Below are 23,373 nucleotides of genomic sequence, written 5' to 3' on the forward strand. Positions count from 1 at the left end.
TGGTGAAAACAGGAGAACACAAGATGCAATAGCTGTGTAACACAGTTCTGATGGGAACGTTAAGTCAATGCAAATAAGTGACTTTTACACTATGAGACTCGGGCTGTAACATAATTTGTATTACACTAAATTGCACTTTTCTTTTTAAATACATAGCCATCTGCCAGTATATTTTTTTATTTCAGGAGGTGACATGTCTTAGGAGCCTTTTAAAAGTTTCAAGGAAAAATGTTTAAGGCTTTTGTTTTTTTTTTGGTCTAAATCAGAGTGTACAAAAAATAGTAACTTGCACTTATGTATATATCATCATGTATTTCATTTGATCATCGATAGTGTGTGAAGTAGATAAGGGAAAGGGTAGTCCTGTCTCTGTTTTAACAAAAGTAGAAATGAAGGCTGAGATTTTTAAGGGAGTAGTCCAAAATAGTGAAGCCTTTACTATTATACCAGTATGGCCTCCAAAAGGCAGGCAGATTTATTAGTCTAACAGTGAACTGTGCTTTATAGTATCTTAGAGTAAATGTTATTAAAATTCAGAGTAAGATATGTAGTTTCTGCTGTGCAGCACAACATTGTTTACCTACTTTGCTTTCATATATTTCACATAGTTTGTTGCAAACTGATGCTTCAGATTGCTTGGAGGCAAGTTGCTAAAAATGTATGAACACATTAAGTAATTAATTACTTAAGTAAGTAATTAATAGTGAACTAATAAGTAATTTAACTACTGTTAAATTCTCTTAAGTACTTCTTAGTTCATTAAGTTCTCCACAGAATAAAGAAAAATAAAAACAAAACAAAATAAAAGTTCTCCACAGAATCCAATCATATAAAAAATGAGGATGAAATGAGCAAAATAATCTGTCTCTAAGGGTTAATATCTCGTGCAAATCATTTATTTACCTAATTAATGTACATGTTTATATACATGATGCTGTTGTTTTGTACCTATACATGAATCCTCATATGTTAGTCTTAATTGTCTTATTTGTTTAGACATTTTATAGAGACAACAGTCTTCCTAGCCTTAAACAAAGGCTTATTCTGCTGCTGGGACACTAATGATTTGCATTTCCCAAGGAGAATTGAATTAGGTTTTATTAGTAAATTGGGCCTATAACTTTTAAGGCCAGATTTTTATTAGATTATCACACATCAGCATTAGCAAATTGTAAACTTTACTGAAATATAGAAATACAAGCCAAAATTCAAGGCTTAGAATCCTGGAAACTTGGGAAGATGTTTTATCCTAGAGAAATTATACTCCTGACTTGTAAAAATATTTTAAGTAATTTACTTTCCTTTGGAAATTTAGAAGCAAGAGAAGAAGTTGGCAACAAAACTGCTCTCGTTAAGTTTGTGGTAATTTTCAATCTGATGATCTGAGCAATACGTGTTAGCTGTATATAAGGCCCAAAGATGCTCCAAATGAAAACGAAATTTACTGTCACTTTATTAGGACTTTTATTTAGAAGAAATGCAGCATAGCTGAGTCTATAAATAAAAAAAGTAATCGGACTACGACTGGATCCTATAAAAATGTTAACACATCAATTATGGTGTAGCTTTGTACTAGAAGAAATGACATGGAAGTTAATCCAGTCGTGGCCGGGAAGTTAATTATATCACCACCTTTTAAGAAGGATTATCTAGTGCTAAAGTTTATACATTTTCATATGTATTAATTGTATTTCTTTGACTATACAAATATATAAAAATTAGTTGTAAATTTAAATGTAAAGAAAATAGGAAGTCCATAAGCAAAGATGACTGCTTTTGTGACATGTTTGACCTGTGAACAATGCACTTATTTAAAAAAAAAAAAAAAGTGTTTTTTTTTTTAAGGGAATAGGATGTAAATTGCCATTATAAAGCCTTGCTTATTGACATTCTAATGAGAATAACAAAACCGTAAGCAATTTGTTTGATAAACACAACCACTCCCTCCAAAAAAATAAGAGAGGAAAACACATCATGTCTTTTATTTCCTGTAGATCTGGATTTGGTGATATTGAGTTTACTCCTCAACTCAGAGATACTCTCTAATTTAAAATTGATTTATTGTAACCCATCTGTGTTTTGATTGATTTAACCATGTGATTTAAGTATTTATGAACAATTGTTAAAAAAATTCCTTAGGTTAGAAATGTTAAACCAGATATTTTTATTTGTTTTAAAAAACATGAAATCTAGAGCCTATAGGTTTTTAAACATAATATTAATTAATTCCCATATTTTCCATATTGCCCATAGTCCTTCCAGATGTGCTGTTACAAATAGCTCACCCCTCAGATATGAGCCATATGGGTTCTGTAAACTGATTTGCACTTATTTTGAATAGGAATTGTATAGATTGCAGATGAATTATTAAACTATATTTATAATTGCCAAATAAATCTAAGAGCAAAATATTAAACTGTAGTAAATGAGAAAAGAATGTGCAAATGAAGACCTGCCTGCTTTAATAAGTTGAGTGGGTTACCTTCTCAATTTCAACCAAAAGAAAAGAGTTGCCTTTTTTTTTTTTTTGGTTATTGTGTTTAAAAAAAAAAAAAAAGGTCTATAAAACTGCTTACAGAAGTATCTAAGACAAAAACAAGGAAATATAATGTTCTAAACTCAGCCGGTCCAAACCACTTGAGCTGCTATGACAGCTCATAAAACTGAGAGTAGTTTTTAACTGGGCTCTGTTTTACATTGCCAAAGTGAATTTTCCTTGCAGGAAGTAGCCAGAGGGTTTATTTAGTTTCCAGTCCATGGCTTTGATCTTTCTGTACTGTCACATCTCGGGTTACATAGCCCTTTTTCACTGCAGTAAATCTGCAACAGTTAATGAGAATAAAATTTCCTCCTTCTTACTGATCGCATGCTGTTAAATGCCAAACCACAGCCAACTGCATATTTGCAAAATTTTAGCTACAATGTATGAAAACAGTGCAATCAATTTAATCTTGTTGTCTTTGTAATTCATTTTATTGGGCTTTCTTCCTTTTTAAGTGACCTACTTTATCAAGTAAGTGGTTCCAAAGCCAAACCTGGGAGGAAGATTTAGAATGTTTAATAAACTGAGAGGAGAAAGGTGTGTGTGTGTTGGGGAGGAGGGGTGAAGCGGTGAGTGCACGTGGATCTGTACCACCGTTGAGATTCAAATTGGGTCTACTTTAATGCTTTCGAAAGACCAAGCCTCTTTTTCTCCTCAAATAACAAGCTGGTTTATTATTACTTTGATTATGTTGTATATTCCGTTTCAACATAAATTTGTACCTAATGAGTTTATTTAATAGGTTAGAACATTGTTTTTCACTTTTGATTGCATACATTTCTTTTGAGTCTATAGTATTTAATGGAATTTAAAGGATTTCAAAAACTTTGATCCCTACATTATAAGAGCTGTCCTTAAAGTAAAAATAACATTGTTACCAGCATCTGCTGAACCATCTCATCAAATGGGTCCTTACACATACTGGTGATATATAAATATCTGTTGAATAAACCAATGGAAATTAAAAATCACATAAAGCAAGCTGAATTTCATACATTATTAAATACATATATCTTCATACTGAAGTACAAGAAAATCTTACATTTTTTATTTTTCATTTTTGGCTACAGTGAAATCTCTCAGTTGAGGCATTATTTGATTCAGTTAATCTATGTTAAATTTATTTCACTCACACCTTTAATCTTCGGTCTTGTTTTGTAGTTGGCAACTGGAACTTATAGCTCAAGAAATTCACACTTAGAGGCCATTTTAGATGATAGCCATTGATATATGTACTTTATTAATATTATGTATTTATATAGATCATATATATATATTATAAAATTAAATATAAAAGAAAGCTGGTTTTAGTTCCTCATCATTGAAGTCACAGGACTTCTGCTTTCACAGGACAAGGTATTTCTAGTCTCATAAAAATCAAAATGTTGGGATAAATCAATAGTGTGTAACATCCATTCATTGATTTACATAACTCTCATAAAAACAATGACTAAAAATGTATTGAAACTCAGAATATTTCTAAATTGGAGGCAGTAAAGTCACATCTCCCGATAAAACCGAGAGAGGACCCACTTTTGGGACAGTACCAGTTGTTAGATACCACAGTAAGAAAGGAGGGTTGGAGGGGCGCCTGGGTGGCTCAGTCGGGTGAGCATCCAACTTTGGCTCAGGTCATGATCTCACAGCTCGTGAGCCCGAGCCCCGCGTCAGGGTCTGTGCTGACAGCTCAGAGCCTGGAGCCTGCTTCAGGGTCTGTGCCTCCCTTTCTGTCTGCCCCAACCCACTTGCATTCTGTCTCTGTCTGTCTCAAAAATGAGTAAACATTAAAAAAAATTAAAAAAAAAAAAGGAGTTGGAAAGGAGTGGTTTGAAAATTTTAAGAGAGGTGCCTTACTGCCCAAGGCCTTTTTCAGCAGGTGTTAAATATAAGGTAGAAATGTTGAACTTTAAAATTTTAGTTCTCTTAGAATTATTTTGTTTTCAAATAAGCCTATCTAGGTGTACTTTCACTGTAACATCATAGTTTGCATGTGAAAAAAATGAGGCTAAAACAAAATTTTAGACTCTGTCTGTGGGGAAGACTGTTCTATAGTTTGTTTCTTTGTTTTTCTACAACTTTAAATCTGTATCAGACCATTAGTCCGTAAGCCCCCCAAAATTCTGGATTTGAAAGTCCACAGAAAATTTCTGCACAAAATAAACATTTTTTTTTCAGTTTTTGTTGTTTAAAAAAAATTAAAACCTAGGGACGCCTGCGTGGCTGAATCTGTTAAAGCGTCCGACTCTTGATTTAGGCTCAGGTCATGATCTCGTGATTGATTCCTCGGTTTGAGCCCTGCATTGAGCTCTGTGTTGACAGTGTAGAACCTGCTTGGGATTCTCTCGCTCCTTCCCTATCTCTCTGTTCCTCCCCCACTGATGCTTTCTCTCTCAAAATAAATAAATAAACTTAACAAAAAAAATTTTTAATAAAATAAAAATCTTAAAGTGAAGCTGCCCACAAAAGTTTGTTTCTGGAACATGAATAGTCAAGTCCAGTTTTAAATGAAATTACTGGAAAGGAATAGAAACAATGCAGGCTTCAATACCATATAGACTTCATCTTTATTCTAATTGTATTGTTTGGAAAGTTATTCTCTAAAATGATTTTGCATCTGTCTGCAGTCAGATATGTTGATTAATAATTATGATATGTATTGAAATATATTTGCTGAGTGCCAGGCAATATGGCAGTTGCTGTTTATTACATTCCTTATCTAATTTCATCTTAACAGCTCAGGGAAGAAGACATTATTATTAAGGAAACCAAAGCTTATCAGGTTAAGCAACTTGCCCACAGGTAATCATTCCACCACCTAATCTCTTCTCTTACTTTTACCCATCTTTCTCTCTTCCCTTCTGCTAGAATGAAGGAAATGTCCTTTTTTTTCCAAAGTCCAGTCAGTTCATTTTGCTCCGAATTCCATCCCTTCTTGCCTTCTCAAGGACTTCTCATTATTTTCATCATTTTTCATGACTTTTCATCATTATTTTCCCTTCTTCTGGATCATTCCTGTCAGTTTACAAACATAATCTGGAATCCCCCTCGTTACATTCTCTTGGGCCCCACAGCACACTTCAACTACTGCTCATGTCTCACTTCTCTTCGTAGAATACTCCTCAAAAGACTCCCATGTACTCTTCAGTTTCTCCAGCCTAGTCAGAATCATCGGTAATCTTCATGTAGCCAAAGCCAGTGGACCTTTCTCATCTTTAACCCAGCAGCATTCGGCACAGATGTCCGGGCCCTGCTTTTTGAATCTCCCTTCTTTCATCTCAAAATACCCCATTTTTCTGATTTTCCTCTAAACACTTCTCCATTCCTTCCCAGTGTTCTGTGCTGTATGTTCCTCCTCCCTTTCCCTTTAAACACTGGTTACTTCAGGGCTTCGGCCCTGTTCTCTAACAACACCCTTTTGGAGGGCCCTCTCTTCTACCTACGTCCACTACCTAAAGGATTTCATCCAGACTCCATGGCCTTAAATACGATCTTAGCTTAAATATTTACCTGAGACCTTTCCTCTGAGCACCCACCATTCCTGTCACTGTTTAACATACCCAGTTGAATGTTTACTAAGATGATCAAACGTAAGTTTTGATTTCCTCCATGCAAATAGGTCCCTCCCCTAATCTTCATCTCAGTGAGTGTCACCATCATTCAGTAGGTCAAGGCATAGACTTGGGAGTCTTTCCTGATTCCTCCCTTTTCCTCATATATTCCTTCCTCAGAGAGTCTTTTTCCGACAAAACTGTCAAAAGTAGCACCTTCTCCCCGATCCTGTCCTTACTGTCGGTTTTAGCACCCTAATCATCTATTTGTTGTTCCCTTGTTCATCTCTCTCCTTCCACAAGAATGTCGTCTCCAGAAGACCAAGAACTTAGACTTTCTTATTCAAAGTAGCATCTACAGTGCCTGGCATACACTAGCTTCTCAGTACATATTTGTTTAATAAATGAGTTATAAGGGTCAGAGCCATTAGTTTAAACACATATATGTCTTGCTCCATTTCCCATGCTGTATTTTACTTTCAGTGTTGTTTTGTTACAGTGTCTTAGTTTTATATTTAATCTTTACTTTTTCAGTATTCTTTCAAATGTGCAATGTATTAAATATGCAATCAAAATATATTATGTGCTTGTATTATAAAATTTGGGATAGGAACCCATGCTATATGGGAAAATTCTATATAGGATAAAAAACTGTCTTCTGAATGGCAGTATTTTATAGATAAAGATACTTGCCTTTGTAGTTAAGACTGAATTAAGAAATTCTCAGTTCACATGTATTATACTACATATCTGTTTGAATCTACTAAGAAGTACTCATCTCTACTGACTGTAAGCATTCTGTACCATAAAAAAGTGTTAATGCCAAAAGAAACTTTAATGTCCCAGTGTTACAAGCTTTGCATTAGTTTTCATTACCAAATAGCTTATGTTCTGTTAGAAACAAATTTTATGTTATACTTAAAATGAATAAAGGTTTTCTTTGATCTTGTTTCATTCCTATTACTGGGTCTTAATAAAAATGACCTGTTAGCAGTCAGTGAATCAGAAGTATAACATGTTGGAGGTTATTTTGTTATTTCCAAAAGATACCTTTAACTTTTACTTGAATTAAAGACATTTAATGAAATTAGCTTTATAGAGTAATGATAAATGAAATCAACCTCATAGAGTATAAAGTAAAGATACAATCAAGGTAAGGATGTGCATTAAATGTTTTAATACTTAAATTTTCCTATACTCAGTAACCTTTTTGATTGACGAGCACTGGCTAGTTTCTACGGATAAAGAGATCAAAATCACTTCCCTTTGAGAAGCTTATAGTTCAGGGTTAAAATATAATTTTTTGAGATAACTTACATTATCCTATTTATTATTCTTTATATCAACTTTCTTTTTTTTGAAAACTTTTAAGGGTAATAACAGGCTTAGAAAAGGAATTAAGGAATTAATACTAAGTACGCTGTCAGTATTTGGACATGGTTGGTCTAATACATGTTCCTGCCCATTTAAAAAAAAACATGAGAGAGAGAGAGAGGCAGGGGGGAATGGTAGAGAGAGGGGGAGAGAATCCTAAGCAGGCTCCGTGCAGTCAGCACAGAGCCTGACACCGGGCTCCATCCTACGACCCGAAATGTGAGATCCTGACCCGAGCCAGAGTCAAGAGTCGGCCACTTAACAGACCGAGCCAGCCAGGGGTGCCCCATTCCTGTATATGTACATTTCTGTACATATATGTATTATACATTTCTGAATTGTCCTTAATCTTTAGAGGACACAATCTTTAGAAAAGAATGCCACTCTACCTTAATAAACAGTTTTTTTTTTTTTAATTTTTTTTTCAACGTTTTTATTTATTTTTGAGACAGAGAGAGACAGAGCATGAACGGGGGAGGGGCAGAGAGAGAGGGAGACACAGAATCGGAAACAGGCTCCAGACTCTGAGCCATCAGCCCAGAGCCCGACGCGGGGCTCGAACTCACGGACCGCGAGATCGTGACCTGGCTGAAGTCGGACGCTTAACCGACTGCGCCACCCAGGCGCCCCAATAAACAGTTTTTTAAGAGTATGCTATTTAGAATATTACAGTTTCTTTTTTTTTTTTTTTAATTTTTTTTTCAACGTTTATTTATTTTTGGGACAGAGAGAGACAGAGCATGAACGGGGAAGGGGCAGAGAGAGAGGGAGACACAGAATCGGAAACAGGCTCCAGGCTCTGAGCCATCAGCCCAGAGCCCGATGCGGGGCTCGAACTCACAGACCGCGAGATCGTGACCTGGCTGAAGTCGGAGGCTTAACCGACTGCGCCACCCAGGCGCCCCTGAATATTACGGTTTCTTAACTTCCATTACAAAAGTATGCCTTTAGAAATTTTTTAAGGAAAAAAATCCGATAATCTGATGATGTTTTATGTCAATTATATCTCGAAGCTGGAGAAAAGTAAAATTTTAAAAAATGTTAAAGATACTGTGAAGAATTTTCTTAGATAACAAAGTAAATAGAGTGATAGATTCAGATTTTTTGCATTTTAAGCTAAGCATTGCAATACTTGACAAAGAATCACATTATTATTGAAATATAGCCCCTGAATTATATAGACTGTTTAATAAAACATTATACTTTGATGGTCTGGTAATTCCCTAGAATTTAGTTACTTCATTAGAACAATAAGCACTTTGGAAAGATTAGTCCAGACAGCAGCTTGTTGTGGCTTTGTAATAGAGACAATGCCTCTTTACAAACACATCAGTGTCCTACAAAACAGACTTTGAATAATTGTGTGATTTGAGGAAAGGCATTGTATCAGAGTTTGATGTGAATGTTGATTTCTGATGCCACCTATCTCTACTCTTACTGAATAGAAACCTTTCCTCTTACATAGTAGGTAGGTGGGCAGGTAGGTAGGCAGATAGCTGTTCCCAAGGGAATACATGACCCTACATTTTAGTCTTTGATTTACACTGATATCATAGCTATTGATGAATTCTCAAAGCTTTTAATTGAAAGAGTTTCAGATTACACATGATTTGTTTCAGGTTTTCTCATTAAAGAAAAAAAGACAATAAACCTCCATTGGTAGTTGTTTGGAAATGGAAGAGATGCCTGGAATTAAGGGGATTGATTATGTACTATTATCCTGTAGATTATAATCGTGTAAGGATTTTAGGCCAACATGCAGTCTTTAAGTAGTAGCCCAGACCACTTAGTAATTTTATAACTGCTTAGTGCCTCTAGCAAATAAATAGAACTCAGACCTACTTCAGAGAGACAAATGGGACGGTCTGTAATAAAATCAATTTTCTTTTTAAAAAAAATTTTTAATGTTTATTTTTGAGAGAGAGACAGACAGAGTACAAGGAGGGGAGGAACAGAAAGAGAAGGAGACACAGAATCCCAAGCAGGCTCCAGGCTCCGAGCTGTCAGCACAGAGCCCAATGTGGAGCTCCAACACACATACCGTGAGATCATGACCTAAGCTGAAGTCGAACACTTAACCAACTAAGCCGCCCAGGCACCCCTGTTAATAAAATCAATTTTCAAATGTTACTTTGTTTTTATATTTGAGAAAAAATGGTAATTTTCTAAAATGTATACATCTATTTAACTGTTAATTCTTAGTGAATTTAAAATCTGTGTATGTCTATGTTGGTTTTCATGTAAAAGTTATACCTTTCTACAGTCTCATTTCAGACTGGAGAGGTACGATCAACAAATTATTTCTTACTCCCTTTGATTGAGTTAAATATTATAAAATAATTAGTCCTTTGAATAGACTTATAAACAGGAGCATAATTAATGATTTCCTGAATATCTTCTCTTTTGTGAACATACATCTGCATTCTGTTTCAAGTAATATCTAAAGTTTATCTAAAGTTGATACATCCCATTTTTTCAGAAATTCTTTCCATTTCAGGTTCTTCCAGCTAAAAACAAAGCACCTTGGCCTGTCAGAAATTAAAAGGCAATACAATCTTAAAAAGGAATCCAGATTTGTGTGGACAGTATCAGGTGGCTAATTTAGAGCCCCTCAAATGTGAAAGGATGGGAGGAGGCTTCTATGAACATAGTTTGGCAAGTAAATTTTTAAGTTGCAACTGTAACCTAAAACTTACATCTTTTCAAATTGATACAAGAAACCCCATAAAACTATATTTACATGGGTGTTCAAACTTCGTGCTAGGATCTTTTTTGAAGTGGTTAAAAAAAAACCCACAGGAATTCTTAAAAGTCTCAAAAAGTTGTGTGTTTTTTTTTTAAAGTTCTCTGGGTTTTAAGGACTTTATAAATATTGGAATATTGTAATTCAACTTGTTCTCTGTATACACTAAGGGGAAAAAAGAAACTATTAAACTTTCTTACAGTTGCATCTTGACTTTTTCCCCGTCTTGGGGTGGGGGGTACTGTTTGCCATCAGCAAGTGGGCACCATAGTCATTTTAAATAAGTCAGTTTGTAATCTTTCCTTGTCCTGCATACTTGAAAAACCTAATCTAGCTATACCTATATGCTAGTTTGAAATACTGCCTAAAACTCTATACTGCCTATAATCTCAAAAATGTACAGTCAGTGCATTACCACGTCCCTGAAGATTTCTCCTGATAGTTGCCCAGCTTTGCTTATAAGTCCCAGATTGTCGGGCTGGCACAACCCCAAGATAATGAACATCACGGAATGAAAATACCCTATCCTAGACACGTCCGTGACCTGTGCCCTTTTCTGACAGCAGTAAACCTGAGTACAGAAATGTATGCAGTTTGGGAAGTGATGATTTGTGTGGAATAACTAAAAACCTTACCCTTGATTTACTGCTTTCAAAATAAACTCACTGAATATAAAATAAGGTAGAAAAGCATGCAGAGAGACATTCGCGGTATTTTCATCCCAACATGTGTTGTATCATTTGCATCAATCATGATATAGAATCTGAAGGGTTTTGCTTGAATAACCTTATTTATACAAGCAGTCGAGTCTCACTATGGTAAAAGGAAGATATGATTGGCCTTGGCATTATTTTAGTGCAATAACAATTAGTTGCCTACGTATAGGCATAAATCTCTATGAATTATGTAACAGCCCTATAAAAGCAAACGGAAAGCATGTGTAAGAAGCATGCCAAATATGATTGAGTGTCTTTTAACTGTCTAGGTCATGTGGCAGGAGCCAGAATTTCATAAGTATTTTTAGGGAAGGCTCTATCATTTTCATGTGTCATAACAATAACAACACCAAATATATAATCTCTTAACTGTTCCTATAAGAGACTTGGACGTATAATAATCTCAAGGCAGATGTTAAAAGGGATAGCCATTATTCTTACTTTACAAGAAGAAATTATGACAGTTACAAATATAGGCTGAAACAAGTTATATCAGTAGAAGCAGAAAACATATCCAGATATTCTGGGTTTGAGGTCATTGCACCCCACTAACTTTAATAAAATTCGGGAGTTGTTGATAAGTTTATACTTAAGTTAGTTTTGCTCATAAATATACTTTCCATTTCTTAAATTAAGGGAGAAAAAATGCCCATGTACATCAGTGATTTAAAAAAAAGTATGATGTTTTCTTATGTTGCTTTGAAAATAACTTTAGTTTAAATATGGCAATAGGGTACAAGTCAGAAAAGTAATTGTTAGAATCGTATACATTCCAGTCTACACTGAATTAATTTGCTTGGTATCATTGCAGCATGTGCCCAAATTGTGCTGGCCCCGTGCTGTGAAGATGGTATAGAAATACCTGGCTGTATCATCAGAACTCTACAATCTGGTTGAACAGAGTGATGTAAATCAGTCCATATCTTGACGGTCATCTTACAGTTAGCCTTAGACATAAACAGAAAATGATTTTGGGTTTTTTGTTTTTTTACAGACCCATGACATAACAAACATATTCTCAAGGACAAGAGAGCTTATAAAAACTTAAGAGTAGAGATTTACTTTAGTACCTGTTTTTCCAGTGCTAAATACAATGTTGGTATATTATATAGTATACTGAGATTTTAAATGCTCTAGAGGACACTAAATAGCTATGAAATATTTATCTGACCTGTAGTGATTCCTGACTTAGTGGCTGAAAGTATTTATGTAACAGTGTCCAACATAGATGTTTTAAAATATCACAATGTAAGGCAATGTCTTTTGTTGTATATTTAATATTATAAACTTATTTTGGATCAAATTTTCACACTTCCATGCTTAGCTATTTAAAAATACACACTTTTGGGCACCTGGGTGGCTCAGTCAGTTAACCGTCCGACTTCGGCTCAGGTCATGATTTCATGGTTTGTCAGTTTGAGCCCCATGTCGGGCTCTGGGCTGACAGCTCAGAGCCTGGAGCCTGCTTCAGATTCTGTGTCTCCCTCTCTCTCTGCCCTTCCCTGCTTGTGCTCTCTCTCTCTCTCAAAAATAAACATTAAAAAAATAAAATAATAAAAATACACACTTTTAATTTGTCTAAACATAGTTTCTATTATATATATACTCGTGCCCTCAATTTTAGAAAAATGTCACTTGGTTTGATTTTAGGTACAAAAAAAAGTCTTTACTTATCAACCACCATTTGATTTTTATTAGCCTAAAAATTATTGAGACAAACGAATAAGTAGAGTATGACATATATTGGAAACCTTACATTAAGCTTCGTATATTTGATAAGATTTTTGAGATTGGTTTTTTTTACAACACTTCTCTACCTCTTATGTAAAGTAGTAAAAGAAAGTGAAAAGGTTTAAAGTATATCAAAATATCCCCAAACTGTATTATTTATTTGAGGATTTGAGAGACAAGGCATTAACAGAAGCTTAACATTAATTTTTCATTTATGAGAGAGTGATCTGTAGCATGCATGTTAGATAGCCCTGTTTACTCTGATTGTGTCCATATGTCGGATTTCTGTCTGTTTCATAAAGAAAGATGGGGAGTTCATATAGCCCATTTTACATAGTACTCATGATAATTTTAGGTTCTATTCTGTATCTTGAACTTGTTCGTTTTGATAGTGCATTATCACTTTAAGATTCTGGATTGTGCTTAAATTACAGTAACCGAAGGTCATTATTCATATTTTTACTGGACTGAAAAGTTTTGAGTACTAGCATTAACGTTTGAATTATGCTCAAGGTCTTAGACTTTGCAGCATGTTTAGTTTCTTTTCATTTCTTATTAGTATTTTTCAGTACTTAATAGTCTCCTGCTCTCACCTCCAACAAGAACTTCTCTCTGTTCAACATCAGAAACATTTTCCTATTTGGCATGTGCTTTCTAGTTCCCCAAGCAGTATAAGCAAATTGGAAAGTTCAGCTGTCATTCTTGGAAGGTCATAGATCACACTAGCAGCCTGAGTAATCCAAGAGGTTTTAAGTATCATAGCATTTAGTTTAAAGTGAAATTTGCTCTGACAGGGCTGGCAGACCAATAGGAAAAAGAAATATTTGTGCTTGGAGAAGTGCATATGTAGAGACCAAGAGTATAACTGATGGCTGGAAGTGATTTCAGTCTAAAAAAACAAATCATTAAGAGAGTGCATAGGGGTAAAATACACAGTTCATATTTTAAAGAGTCTCAAAATGAACCAGCAACTAAGGTTAGCATTACATAGTAATTAGCTGTGGTGTTCAGGCTTTAACTCACTCAGTACCAGACAATATGGTTAAACTATCGCTGCGAAAACATTGCTACTTATGTTATATTCACTACTTTAAGCCTACAGCAGTAATTTTTGTACCTTAAAAAACCAAAGTATTATGACAGATTATATAAATGTTGAACCAGTAACAGACAAACAATTATTCAAAGGAGGTGCTAATGACTCGGTTTATTGACCTAGGGGTTACTTAAGCAGCTCAGTGGGTTCCCTGAACATTTGGTGTTATGAAATGAGGTACTGCTTGATAGTATAGAACTGACAATTTCAAGAAGTCCTTGCACTTAATTGAAGAACAAGTTAAAGATGACTAGAATGGCATACTTTCCCTAAAAGATTATTATTAAAAGTTCAAGACCATTATAGGTTTGAGTAAATACTCACTTCAGCTTGATAATCACATTTGACAGCTGCCATGAGGCACCTATGAGAGTATTTTTCCTGTTAATTGCTACAAATAAGGAAAAAGAAAATATCTTCTCATAGCTGCAGTTATTTCTCTCAAGTCATTGTTCTCTTCAAGCGGGCCAATTCTGAGTCACAGGAATACAAGGTTGATAAATTCTTTTCTTGAGTGTGCAGAGCAGATAATGAGTAAAGTGGAAGGGACTTCCAGCAAGATGGTAGACCTGGCTGACTTAGAAGGTGCCCCCATATAGATATATTAAAAAGGTGGATCAGGGGCGCCTGGGTGGCGCAGTCGGTTAAGCGTCCGACTTCAGCCAGGTCACGATCTCGCGGTCCGTGAGTTCGAGCCCCGCGTCAGGCTCTGGGCTGATGGCTCGGAGCCTGGAGCCTGTTTCCGATTCTGTGTCTCCCTCTCTCTCTGCCCCTCCCCCGTTCATGCTCTGTCTCTCTCTGTCCCAAAAATAAATAAACGTTGAAAAAAAAAAAATTTAAAAAAAAAAAAAATAAAAAAAAAAAAATAAAAAAAAAAAAAGGTGGATTAAATGTTAACAAAAATTTACAATTCACAGCCAAATTCACAAAGATAGGACACACACACACACACAAAATAACCACGCATGAGAATAATGATGAACTCGGTATAGGTTATATAGTAAAGGAAAATGAAACTGAATTCCTGTATAAGGCCCGGAACTTCAATGGGCTGCCTTTTTCTCATCATTTGAAAAAAGGACTAGATGATTGTAATTCACCAGCCTAGAGAAATGGCCAAAACTTATCTTCTGCCCCAAGGCCCTAGGAGGAGAGTTACCCAGGAGAAAGAAATCACAAGCTTTCTTCATGAGCGTGTGTGGGTTCAGAATTTATACTATTCATCCAATTTAGTGAACCCCAAATCAAGTAATTTTCATTAAAAATGTTTTCAGGACAGTGGAACCCCCTGGAGCCTCAATGTATTATAAACAAATACAGAACCTCTCTATAGTAATATTTTCAAGTTCAAGGACTAACAGACAGGCAAAAGCAAATGAATAAATAAAGGCAACTTGAAATTGAACACAATAAAAAAATTGCAAAGCTCATGAAGAAAAGTATTGTCACAAAGGAGAATTGTCAGGCATAACAGAGAGTTAGGATGCCCAGGAACTAGAATTAATAGAAGACTCTCAATTAGACCATAACATTTTTAAAAAGACAAAGGAATTTAGAAAATTAGTGCAATGTCATAATATGAAAAAGTGCCAACTATAACATCTCAGCATAAAAAATGCAATCATTAAAATAGGTACTGGAGATGGGTTAAACAACAGATTAAGATGCATAATAAGAGAAGTGTGAATTAAATGAAATTAGAAGAGCATCAGTAAAATGGAATTTCTTTACCATTTGGAACAAATCAGTGACTGTTTTACACATGCTTCTCCCATCATTACTACAAATTAGTTTTTATCTGAAGCATCATAGTATTGTAACTAAATTGAAAGGATCTGTCCCCAAGGTGGTATATATCCCCTTAGAACTGACAGATGTCTTTTAAAAAACTTTTTCAAAATAAATTCCAGATGAGTACTTTAAGTACAACCTCCCACTACTCGTATCATTTGCCCTTGATTTTGGGGAAAATACTACTTGGTTCGATTCCACTAAAATATTCTTTAAGAGTCATTAGCCATTTAGTTTTATCATAATAAAAGGAAAATTGATACTTATGCATGTAAAAGATTAAGAATAAAAACTAAATGGGAAATGACAGCTGAACTTGATATATATTGGTAAAGCTCATCAGAAGACTGCTTAAGTGTGTTTACCTCAGTAATACAAAGGCTCAAGTTCAACAACTAACACCTATTAGCAACCTAAAATATGCATTTGTCGCATATAAATTTAGAGAGACAAGGTGCTTTTGACAGGTTCAGCGAAAATTTTAGAAGCTGTCCCTATAGCAGTAGTACTTAACATGCACGTACATTACATTTTTCAGTGTCCAAGACTCATAGGCCCCCACCTTCGCAACCTTTTTGCATATGAATGACATTCCTATTTAGCTCTAAATTATTTCACATTTATAAAATGAGAACATGGACTATATGATAAATGCAATGGAAACCACGTTCTCTAAATGTTAAGTAGGCTAAGAAGTTTCAATTTGATAAAACTTAAAACTTGCTTTAAAACTTTGTAAAAGTAAATGATACTCAGTGATAAGACAAGCTCTCCATCTAGTGTTTGGTTCATAAATTACAAGCATTGAGATCTTGATTTAATCATACATCTAATGCTGGGTGCAATTTTATAGGCTTTATCCCATTCAGTTCACACTTCTCTTGTTACTATATATAAGAATTTCAAGAAAAATATGTTCTCTTCTGTCAGAATAGTCTAGTTCTTCCTACTGAATTCAAAGGCAAGCTATTTCTACAGTCTGTGGTATTCATCTACATGGAATACTACGGCTTCTTAGTTATTTGATGAAGCATATTTCTATGGCAAAATTGTTTCATGACAGTTAGCTATAACCTCTAAAATTTCAGCCAGTTTTGATATTCTTTCTTTTCATTCTCAGTTCCCAAATGGTAAAAGTATAACTAAAAAACCCATTTCAAAAGAGAAATTGATACCATTTTTTTTAATGTTTATTTATTTTTGAGAGAGAGAGAGAGAGAGAGACAGAGTGCGAGCAGGGGAAGGGCAGAGAGAGGGAGACACAGAATCCGAAGCAGGCTCCAGGCTCGGAGCTGTCAGCACAGAGCCCCATGCAGGGCTCAAACTCACGGACTGCGAGCAAGATCATGACCTGAGCCAAAGTCAGCTGCTTAATGGACTGAGCCACCCAGGCACCCCAGTGATACCATTTTTTTTTATCATGAAAGGTAGCATATTTGATTATCGTTATTTCTTCTGCTGCCTCTGTGGGCTCTCACTGTTTCACATATGGACAGCCATAATATTCTCTATTAAATGCTCCCCATGTTTTTGTCTAACACCATTAGTTACCACAGTTCTCTTTCTAAAACACGTAAGTTGTTCCCCTTTTTAAAAAATCGTAGACAAATTTCCCAAAGTATGTAGTTAGCATGGCATATGAAGAGCTTTCAAAATCTAGTCTTAACATCCCTTTCTAGCCTTATCTGCTGCCACTTGGGTTCAGCTTTCATCGTAACCCTGACTTTAACCATAACAAACCAGAGGCTGTTCTTCAGTGCCTTCTCTCTCTTGCTCAGGCTGCCACAAGTGAAATCCAATTTGTCCTTTTACATTCATCCATTCATACAAAATACTTTTTGAATGCCCACTGCATGTCAGATACAGTGCTAGATGCTAGTGATATAGCAATGAATAAGACAGTGACAGTCTTTACCTTTATTCATGGTACTTATAGTCTCATAGGAAATAAAGTAAAAAGATACATAGGTATAGATATAGTCATGAAGTGACAGATGCATTAAAATAAAAATATTTTCTGTGAAGACTTTCTAGTCCCCTAGGTTCTTTTGGAACAATTTGTACATACCTCTATTATACTCTAACTTTATACTAAATATTTGTTCTTCTATTCTTTTGTAGCAATTTATAAATGTACTACAGGTAATACAACATCATATTATTATCAGAATTTTGTTCCGTGTTTAGTTGCCTCCAATGCATGGCCAAGGGATCATGTCTTACTTATTGCCTTCCCAGTACCACATCTTTTTTTTTTTTTTTTAACATTGACTGTCAATACTATACTTAACACATTATAGGAACTCATGTACTATTTGGATGGATGGATGGATGGATGGATGGATACAAAGGATCACTATTACATTTCACTACCACAATTACGTATTACTAAATTTCTCATGACAAATCATAGTAAAGCTGAAATTACTCTGATCAATTTATAATCTACTTAGGAAGATAAAAATATTGATTTTGATTCTATGATAAATATATTGGAATATTTGATAAAAAGAATGAACTGTTCTAGAAAACTATTATCAGATAACATTTCACACAGCTCTATAATATCCTTCCTCTGAAAAAAGTTAGCCTATTTCAGTCCTTTCACTTGACAATCCCAAAAGAATTCTAGCCTTCGATATTATCCCATGGATCACAAAGGTAGTTAATAAGAATCACCACCCTCTACTTATAAATATATTACTCTAAAGGATTTTATCTTAGGGAGAATAGAATTCCTTAAAAAAAAAAAGACGCAAACCAAAAAGATGAAATTCAGTGTGAAAACTTCATGTGTGTGTCCCTGTGTGTACATACACACAACTATACACACACATATACATTCAATGTGAGCCATTTTGTGGTAATGACTCTTTAAAAAATTTAAGATCAGTGCATTTTTAGCCTACATTATTAGAGAGTCAGAAACAGGATCTCATTGTATTCTGTGCTGGTTTCAGACCACATAATAAGTACAGTATCACATCATTTTCAGCTTCATTGTAAGATAAACATTGAAAAAAATCATTATTTTATTTTTTAATATTTTTCATAGAGCATGTGTGCAAGTGGGGGAGGGGCAGAGAGAGAGGGGGACAGAGGATCTGAAGCAGACTCTGTGGTGACAGCAGAGAGCCCAATGTAGGGCTCAAACCCACAAACCGCAAGATCGTGACCTGAGCCCAAGTCGGACGCTTGACCGGTTGAGCCACCCCAGCAGCCCTCAAAAGTTATTTAGAGAGCAAATCAGATAGTAAAGATTTGAGAAACCATGTCATGAGGATTGAGTAAACAAGAGTTGTGAAGTAACCATATTAAAGAAGAATTGGATTTCTTTTGTGGTTCCAAATGGTAATTCTAGAACTAATACAACCAGATTACAGGTCAAGATATAGAACTTTCTAACAGTGTGACGGGCCCACAATGGAAGAACTGCCCTGTGAGTACTCCCATTCCTGGAGATGTTCTGCAAAGAATTCGATAGACCCTGTCAAGGATGTGGTGAATGGAAGCACAGTCTAGCTTATTTCTAAAAATATTTCCAAGCCAAAGATTCTGTGACCTGTGAAAAGAGAACTTGGCTTGAATTTATTTTTTATTTTTATTAGCATCCTTTAATATTGTCATCATTTGCTCTGCATTCATTTTGCTGACTTGGGAATTTCAAAGAAGATAAAGACGTGTGTTGCTTTCATCGAATTTTAATAAAATAATAATACTTTTCACTTATGCAGCACTTTCCATCCAAGGATTTCAAAGTGCTTTACAAATATGCACTAATTAAGCCTCACAAACAGCTAGAGGTAGGTGATTTTCTTCCCTTCCTACGGGAACGTCAACCCTGGCACAGAAGTCTAAGTAGAGCCCCAGAGTGCTTACGATTCTTTACTGGCTGCCGGTCCCCTTGTGATGTGCTGCATGTGAAGGGCCACTTGTCATGCCTCGATTCCCTTTTCCCCCCCTCTCTGAATCATCGCAAGTTTAGAAATATAATGAATGCTGTTAAAAATTTGTTTGAAGCCTTGTAAATATTACAGCAAAATTCCGTCTCCTGCCTGCTGAATGCTAATTAGGTTTCTAAATGTTCATGTAAAAATAAAATCCTGATGTGATTTCTATATTTGTTGTTGAATTTTAAATGTAATTTCTTAGTTACAAAGAGTTTGTCATTTTCCTTTCTAGGTACCTCCAAATCATTGTTCTTGGGACAGAAAACTTAGTAGCAGATGGATTTGGGGGGCCCTTACCTTTCCTAGTTGTCTTTTCACAACACACAGTAACCATTTTCTTTGAACTAGAAATAAGATATTTTTAAGAAGAGATTGCATTTTGTTATCTTTCTAATTTAAAGGTCTAAAAATGATATCTAGACATTGAGGATAATGGTTAAATGACACTACACAGTCCTATTAAAAAAAATAGTGGTCTAATAGTGGCATTTTCTGATCTAGAGGACACACGGCTTTTTATGTAGGTTAGGAATGCCTGGAAGAAAGTACATACACATGGAAACACATGTGAGCTGTTAGATTAAATTCCAATATAAATAGTCAAGTGTGCAAACTCTCATCTGAAGAACAGTCATACAGGGCAAGGGCAGGTGTACCGTATCACAGCTTAGTTTCTCTGGGTTCTCAGGGTCCCTAGTGAGGGCATGCAAGTTACTGTGTACTCTGAGTCCTTAGTGGATCAGGAAAGCACAAGTTTTGCTGCCATACTTCCCTTTTATATTCACGTTTCTATCTCCTTCTAGACAAACTTACATAAAGAATCTATCCGTTCCTGTTTCAAGGAAAACTTATGATTAGGTGTTCCTGGTTTTGAACCAGATTCAAAAGTAACAAGGCTACATCTTTATTCCAAGGGAGAAAGCACAGCATGTATCCACATATCCCAGAAGAATATCTAGCTTCAGGTTGTAGCATCCTGAATAGTCCAGTGTCCCCTCCATATTAGAACCAAACGAGAGATTAGAAAATCAACCTATTCTGTTTCAGAGTGAATTTTATTTAGAAGATCTTGTGTACATATAGCTGATCTTTCATAATACAAAAGGACCTAGGACTTCTGTCAAAGTACCATTCAAACTGGTCATAATGTTTCAGATATTCTTTTCTTTAAACAGCAAGTTCATCTGTGATATGTGATGGATCATTACAGAAAAACTCATTGTTAGAGTTTCTAATTTTTCTCCTTAAAATTTTTTTGCAAATGATATCTGTGGAAGTTCAAACAATTTGGCCAGAACACACAGATGTCTCTGGGTGAACTGTTGACTGCATAAATAGAACTTTATTACAGTAAACTTGCAGGCTCAGAAACTGAAACTCGCCAGTGTTCAAGGTTCGATCTTACTTTAACTTGACTTGGAGTGCAAATTCTTACCAACAGTGTGACAGAGAATGTCCTTAAAAAAACAGCTGAATGTCCATTTGTCAATTTACATCAGGCAGATTGGATAATGTCTGAGTGTATTCTTTACCCTCTTGTCAAGCCACATGGAAATACAATGATCGGAAGTTTGCCTACTGATCATAGAAATCAGTTTTGCAGTTTGCATGTATAATGACCTCACACTCTCAGAACCTTTTTTAAGGTCCCTTCCTCAATGAGGACAAGCCTGCCAAAAATCAGATATTCCCAATAGTGTTATAGGTCACCCCAAGGAATTGCTTGGGTTGGTACCAACATTGCCACTGGGGAGCATCTTGTTTTGTGCCAACATGGCCGACAGTCTCCCTTCTGAGGCTTCTCTTCTTTTCGATAGAATTACAGTAATAGTGCTACGAGTTCCTCTGTGAGATGTTCTGTTTTTAAGGTGTCTTTGCGTATTTTCTTTACTGATCTACTCTGTGCCTCTTGTTTCCAAGCCCTTGGAAGCCTCTACATTGATTGAGAAACAAAGATAAAATTAACTCGAGCTTAACCTAAGTCTCCTGCTATTAGGCCTCGGAAAAGATGCTAAAAAACATAAGCAGTGTCTGAAGGCAGGTAATAATTAGATGAAAAAGGAAGGAGTTGAAATGCATAAGCTATCCAGTCAACTTTTACGTAATTGAGAGTTGTCTGGATACATGAGTATTTGTTAGCCTTAGTGCTTCAGGAGAAAAAAATGTCAACGGCCGACTTTTCCTCTAATTTTAAACTGATGCAGGTGTATCTCTGTTCATGGACTGCATTAATTTCTGTAACATCTTTAAAGCTACCTCTAGAGCAGTGTTTCCCTTCATCATAAAACTTATCTTTCTTCCCAGGAGGCCAAGGTAGGAAGGATGTACTTCTATTTTGCCATTTCAAAATAAAACTCAGACTTTAAAATTGCAGCCAATTTTTGGGAGAATCATAGACACATATTTAGAAGAAGCCCAAAAAGTTTGTTTCCTTCAGGAGCACTCACTACAAATGCTGACCTAAAACTTAAACCTCAGAAATTCCATTTCCCTGAGCAGTAGATTCACATGAATAATACGCCCTATATGTGTTAGGTTTTTTATATTTACTATTTAGTCCTATCTCAGTATACACATGCACATATGTGTACACGCATACACAAATCATTTAAAACCTTTAATATTTTAATAGTTACTTCTATTGTGTTTTAACTTAACCTCGTTTTGAGTTTTGAGAGGAAGGTAGTGCCTACATGAGTACATTTTTTTTTGTTTTTTTTTTTTCAACGTTTTTTATTTATTTTTGGGACAGAGAGAGACAGAGCATGAACGGGGGAGGGGCAGAGAGAGAGGGAGACACAGAATCGGAAACAGGCTCCAGGCTCCGAGCCATCAGCCCAGAGCCTGACGCGGGGCTCAAACTCACGGACTGTGAGATCGTGACCTGGCTGAAGTCGGATGCTTAACCGACTGCGCCACCCAGGCGCCCCCATGAGTACATTTTTTAATCATACTGAGATTTTACTGATAAAGTATGTTTCCATCTAGTATATGCCTCAAATAATCTTAAATCATTTAAATATGTTATTTTTTTCAAAGTTCATGTTTCTATATTCTAAATTGTTTTTCTTTGATTGCAAATAAGCTCAGAAGCATTCACTGCATGAGCTGTGCATGAGCATGTTCTAGCTGCCATCTTTGCCTGGCCAGATAAGTACCTTGTCATTTGGCTAAGTGTTGGATAATTCTCTGATCCTTAAAAAGTGCCTTGGAGAACAGATTTTTTTTTTAATTTACTGATAGATGAAAGAATAATTTTTAAAGCAATAAAGTTTGTCCATGTATCAAATGTCATTATAACGCCGAAGGTCATCTTTAGGCTTCTATTATTTCCATAGAATAAACTGACAAAATTTATAATTATCTTGTTGTAATTCAAAAGAAATGTATGACTTTTTTTTTTTGAGGAGTCAGAGAAGGATTTGCAGATCAAATCTGACTAACTCAAATGTTGTAAAATTCCTTGTCCTGTTCTAGTCATAGGTTTATGGTATGATTTGACCCTGAGTGAGAGTTTTACTGCTAAAACTCAAAATGCATGCATGATTATTAACAATCCTATGTGAAAAAAATTTTATTATCGATAACAAAACTCATTTTACAAGTTTTAGTATTGCCGTTCCCTAACAGTACTATACTGATAATTGCTAGTACATAAAATCTTTTCATATTCTGGCATAAAAGCCATATATAAATGTAATTTATGAAAACTTTTCTGATCTGTCCTCCTCTTTGTCTTGAATACTACCTGATGACAGAGGTTTCCAACATTTTTAACACACATTGTTAGAAATATTTATTATGCACATTTTTGTGGCTATATTAATTCAGTAAAACTAGTATTAAATATATATTATATATATAACGTGTGTGTGTGTGTAT

At 35.3% G+C, this 23,373-nt stretch overlaps 1 protein-coding gene across 1 annotated transcript in view; it reads left to right on the plus strand.

Annotated features, from left to right (window-relative positions):
• Positions 1-23,373, plus strand: part of KIFAP3 (kinesin associated protein 3) — a 161,699-nt gene that overhangs the window by 137,659 nt on the left and 667 nt on the right. The gene's annotated exons all lie outside the window — the stretch shown is intronic.

The sequence above is a fragment of the Lynx rufus genome, unplaced genomic scaffold, assembly GCF_022079265.1.
Source record: "Lynx rufus isolate CCGP_SWC_20201006 ecotype Redwood Valley unplaced genomic scaffold, mLynRuf1.p SCAF_15, whole genome shotgun sequence".
NCBI classification, from domain to species: domain Eukaryota; kingdom Metazoa; phylum Chordata; class Mammalia; order Carnivora; family Felidae; genus Lynx; species Lynx rufus.